Genomic DNA, 5,717 nt, shown 5'->3' on the forward strand with positions numbered 1-5,717 from the left:
GATTTCAATGTACCATGGTTTTTTTGTTTTGTTTTTAAGTCTTCAGCACTTTTGTTTTTCAACATCATCTTGCATAGGAAAGATTAATAAATTGCTACCAAATCACAAATCCATTTTCGTTTAGTCTGACTAAAATCCAGCATAATTGTGTATTTTTGTGTTTTTTTTTTTTTTTTGTTCTGGGGATAATGGCTCAGTGTCTTTGTCCCAACAGCTTTCTTCCTAAGGGCAGACCATGGCTGAAGTTGTCATGTTGAGTTTAAACTGCACAGAAAGAAGAGAGAGTGAAGCCTGCCTTTTGTTTTTGTTGTCTTTGTAAGTCTCCAGCTCTTGCTAAGACAGTTCTTACATACCAATAGTCAGATAGTTGTGGCCCCTGATCCTATTTGAATTAGAGGTGGTTTAAACATCAGCTGAGTTTAGTGATCTGAAGATCCCGTTTATCTTTATGGTGTCAAGTGCAGATAATGTCTGAATGCGGTGGTAAAAATAAAAAAGTTGGTGTTCATCCACAAACACTCTGAACCGTGGGTGCTCACAAAGAATTTCCACCTTGAATGGCTGATCTGGGATGAATGGAAAGTAAGGGATTGCCGACTGTTCTTCACCCTTCTTCCCAGATACACACGAATCTCTGAGCAGCTGCTGGTCTATGAACACAGCTTTAAGCTCAGTTGCCACATCTGCAGGAGGGTCTTCCGAGTCACCACAGGTCAAGCTGATTGCAAAGCTTTGTGGGTTAAAGTGTATGATGCCCATCACTAACACCTTCTTGCCTGGCCTCATGCCACCTTTAATGTGCCCACAAAATGGAACTATCAGTCGTGGGAAGTACACGTCCGCTTGAACACCAAGGAGTTGTTTAAATGCCCATCGTCTAGTTTCACTATGGCATCACTGTCGGCCACTGATCCCGCTATCTTCTTGCAAAGAGTGGTAGGATGCTAGGCTGGCAGCCTGGCGACAGGGGACAGGGGACACAGCGCAGGTGGGGATCTCAGGCTGTCTGGAGCGTGCACCATATGATTCCTCTTTTAATGAATGGTTGAGCATGTCAACAGGTACAGTGACTCTGTGCATACCTTCCATCTTCTTTTGATGCTTTCTGCAGCATTCAACATTTTGCCCAAATAATCCTTCAATATATCAAGTTGAGGCTTGAATCTTTTCTTTAATTCTTTCAGCTTGAGAAATGCTGATCATTTTTACTTTCTAACTCCAGGTCTTTGCACATTTCATTATAATACTTGATTTTGTCTTTTCAAGCTGCCCTTTGAAAATTTCTGTTTAGGTCTTTTACCTCCTCACTCCTTCAATTTGCTTTAGCATCCCTACACTGGAGACCATGTTTCAGAGTCCATTCTGACATCCATTTTGGTCTTTTCTTTCTTTCTTGTTTTCTTTTTGGTCCTTTGCTTCTTTCCTATATGATGTTCTTGATGTCATTTCACAACACTTCTGATCTTCAGTCATTAGTGTCTAATGCATAAAATCTTTTCTTGAGATGGTCTCTAAATTCAAGTGGGATATGTTCAAGATTATATTTTGGCTCTCTGAATTGTTTTAATATTCTTCAGCTTCAACCTGAACTGCTATAGAAGTAATTCATGCTCTGTTACACAGTCTGCCCCTTGCCATGTTCTGGCTAATGAGATGGAGGGTTTTCACCATCTTTTCTCAGAGTTGTAGTCAATTGGATTCCTGTATATTTCATCTGGTGTAGTCCATGTGTAAAATGATCTGTTTTAAAAAAGGTATTTGCAATAAATAAATCATTCGCCTTCCAAAATTGTATCATGTGATCTCCAGAGTAATTTCTTTTATCAAGGTCATATTTTCCAACTAATGATCCTTTCTGTTTGTTTTTAACCTTTGCATTTCAATCACCAGTAATTATCAGTACTTCTTGACAATATGTTTGATAAATTTGAGACTGAAGAAGTTGTTAGAATTCTTCAATTTCATTATCACCGGCTTTTTATAGTTTGCCTATAAATTTGAATAATAGTTGTGTTAACTGGTATTCCTGATAGGTATATAGATATGATCCTATAACAGACAACATTGTACTTCAAGATCAATCTTAAAATATTTTTTGTGAAGATGAATATTGTACCATTCCTCCACAATTTGTGATTCCCAGTATAATACACCATTTAATTGTCACATTCATAATGGTCAATACCAGTTCATTTCAGCTCACTAACACCTAGGATATCTATCTTTATGTGCTCCATTTTGTTTTTCAGAAAAGTAATTAAACTCTTTTTACATACCTTCCAAAATGGAGGGTTATCAAAAAAGAGAAAAACCCTCAATGAGATGGTTTGAAATAGTGGCAGCAGCAATGGGCTCAAGTGTAGCAATGACTGTGAAGATGTTTATTTCTGTTGTGCATAAGCTCATTATGAGCCAGAACCAACTAAATGACACCTAACAACAACAACATATACTAATGTATCTATTCTTTATTGCTGTTTTTCAAATATATCTCGACACTCTTGGAATCCATACTCTATTGATTATCAGTCCACACTCCAAAACAACTTTAATATTTAAAAATACCACATGTCTGGCAGTAGAGTAGCCCATTGCCTATGTTTATTGTTCTTGTAACATAAGGCTGTTGTGTGTGTGTTTGTGTGTTTTTTTTAAATAGAATTGAGAACATGATGATACTGGTTGTGAAAATTTGATGGATTTAAGAGATTACAATGTTCAACTCATGTGAAAAGCCCCTGGAATGACTGCACAAGCATAAAAGATGGGTTTCAAGAAAGAACTGTTTAAAACTATCTTAGTGGCAGTGGTATAAATATTGACTGTAACTGAAGTGTGGTGGGATATAGCATCTTTGGTGGGAAGGAGGGTAATTAACTCACTGGCCAAGTGTTAATTTTCTTTCTCCCCCTTTAATGTTCTAAGGACATATTATTTTTCAAATATTTTTTACATGCCAAAAAATAAAGTTAATTTAGCAGGTGCAAAGATTTGTACTCTAATGGGAAGATACATATCCATAATGAATCACAAAAAGCTACTTCCTGCTAAAAATTCACAATTTGGTTAATTCCTCATGTTGATTTCAAACTCCATTATCACTTCATCCTGTTAATACCTTATATAAGCATTTGGGAGTAATATATGAAGCCAGATTTCTCTCCCCAACTTTTGGCATTTGAGAATCTTCTGTTGCTCTAAATTGACCTCCAGGTTTGGTTGGAGTAACTGTCTAGTATTGTCAATTTCATTTTCAGTCTCATCCCATATTCATCTCTTAATTGATCAAGGTTGAGAAACTGTATTAAATTAGAATTGCTTGGATTCCATAGAAAGTAACCATTTCCCCTGGGTTCTATATCAGCAAAGTGAGCTAGGGAATGTTTGGGTGATTGTAAGCATTTGGAGAGTATAGTTTCCATATGGTTGCTTCACTTTCATTCGAGTGTATAGGTTTACCCACAATGTCTATAAGAGTTCCCAATTCCTATCCTGAAATATGCCACTTTGGACCCAGGGAGCACATAAACATAGATTTCATGCCATTTCAAGCACAGTTACATATAGCGGGTTTATTGGAAAATGTCCAAATTATTGCTTAAGAACAGCTAATCTTAGAATGATATAAAAGACACAAGAAAACAGCTAGGTAGGAAAAATCAATACATCATTTCTACCAAAAAGAAGGACACCAGTGCCTAGAGATCAAGAAAGAAGCTGCACCGCATTGTTCATGTGGTTTCAGAGGCACAAAAAGAAGGCCTCCTTTCATTCCCCAACCTCCAAAGATAGCCCAACCTGTAATTGTCAGGGTTTCTTTGACTTTTTCAAGTATTTCCAAAAAGTCAAACCTTACCTGTAGCATTTTCACATAGACTATGCTAGGATATTTAATGCTGTTGGCAAAGGTCATGACTTCCAGAGTTGATACAGAGATTGTCTCTTTTATAGTTCTTACAAGGATCCCAGAAAATAAAATAACACCTCTAGAATAAAAAAAATATCTTTTTTCTTCTTGCTCTTCCTGCCTGAATTCACACTATTAACAACTTATGTATTCATACTATGGGGCTGGAAAGAAAATACACAAAACTCTGGGAATATAATGAAATGCATTTATTGCAGTTTAAAGCACAATTATATGTACTGGACTTATTGGAAAATGTCTAAGTGATTGCTTAAGAACAGCTCACCTCAGAATGAAATAAAGACAACTAAGTTCCTGCCTCATAGAAGATATTCCAAAATTTTATTTGAAAACATGAATAAATGCATGAGAGAAGAGCAAGGAGCAGAATTTTCTTGCTCTTAGGTATATAAGAGAATTTCTGAGAATGAAAACAAATACGAAAATAATGCTAAACACTTTATTTTTCTATCATTCAATTTGTGAATTAGTTAACACACAGCATGAGATTTGCATTTGCACCCAAGACCTGGCAATATGGGCAATTTATAGTTCAAGAAAAAAAGAAAGCCGGAAAAGTCTAAACAGTTTCAAAATATTTTCAAATACTCAAAATACCTCTTGCAATTCTTTATTCCTCAGAATTGTGTTTGGCTAAGAAGACAAATGATGGTGGTCTGAGAAGTCAATACCTGCCAAGTAAACCCTCAGATAACCAGGTTCTGCTTGCCTGGAATGCAGGAATTAAAGAGCAGAAATTGTTGATTATACATAAATCTACAGAAAACAGCTAATTTTATTTCTAAAAGTTGTTTTTGCTGATGTTGGGTGCCATCGAGTTGGTACCAACTCATAGCAACCTTATGCAACAACAGAACAAAACACTGCCCTGTCCCAGGCCAACCTCACAATTGTTGCCATACTTGAGCCCATTTATGATGCCACTTGGCCAATCCATCTCACCGGTAGTCTTCCTCTTTTTTCTGACCCTCCACCTTACCAAACATGATATCTTTCTCCAGTGACTGGTCCCTCCTGATAATATGTACAAAGTATGAGAGACAAAGTTTGGCCATCCTGGCCTCCAAAGAGCACTCTGGCTACAATTCCTCTAACACAGATCTCTTGGTTCTTTTGGCAGCCCATGGTACTTTCAATATTGTCGTTCAACATCATAACTCAAAAGCATCAATTCTTCTACAGTCTCCCTTATTCACTGTCCTGCTTTCGCATGGATATGAGGTTATTAAAAATATTGTGTTTTGGTTCAGGCACACCTTAGTCCTCAAGCTGACATCTTTGCTCTTCAACACTTTAAAAAGGTCTTATGCAGCAGATTTGCCTAATGCATTGTAAGAGTTAGGTTGCTTATTATCTTCAACTATTGTCCTGTGAAACCAGTTAACAGCCATAATCTTCCAGCTGTGCCACTTATTTTTAATGTTCATGGCCACAGGTTGGAGGACCAGCTGGATAGTTGTGAGTGGGGTTTGAGACACTGTTTTCCTGCATGACATACCTAGATTCATGGCAAGTCTTCTACATTGAAAAGAAGTAAAATGAAGCTAGAGGTACAAGAGTGCTAGAGACAGACTACATTTACTGTCAATTTTACCCTGAAAATGCCTATCTCTTGCTGCTGCTCTGTATAACACATGCCTCACTGATAGACCAAGATGAAGATGTTTAAAATGGTATAATTAACAGCTCTCTGTAGACCATAGGAATGGGTGGTGGATAAAGAGATCTAGAACCATAAGATGGTCATAATTTATTTTTCATACCATCTGTTTAGTCATTCCAGCGTGGG

The 5,717-nt window shown here is 37.1% G+C and overlaps 1 pseudogene; it reads right to left on the reverse strand.

The window, feature by feature from the left end:
- Positions 1 to 409: 409 nt before the first annotated feature.
- LOC102817770 lies at positions 410 to 3,913 on the reverse strand (annotated as a pseudogene).
- Between the last annotated feature and the right edge of the window lie 1,804 nt (positions 3,914 to 5,717).

Source organism: Chrysochloris asiatica, unplaced genomic scaffold, assembly GCF_000296735.1.
Source record: "Chrysochloris asiatica unplaced genomic scaffold, ChrAsi1.0 scaffold00077, whole genome shotgun sequence".
Taxonomy (NCBI): domain Eukaryota; kingdom Metazoa; phylum Chordata; class Mammalia; order Afrosoricida; family Chrysochloridae; genus Chrysochloris; species Chrysochloris asiatica.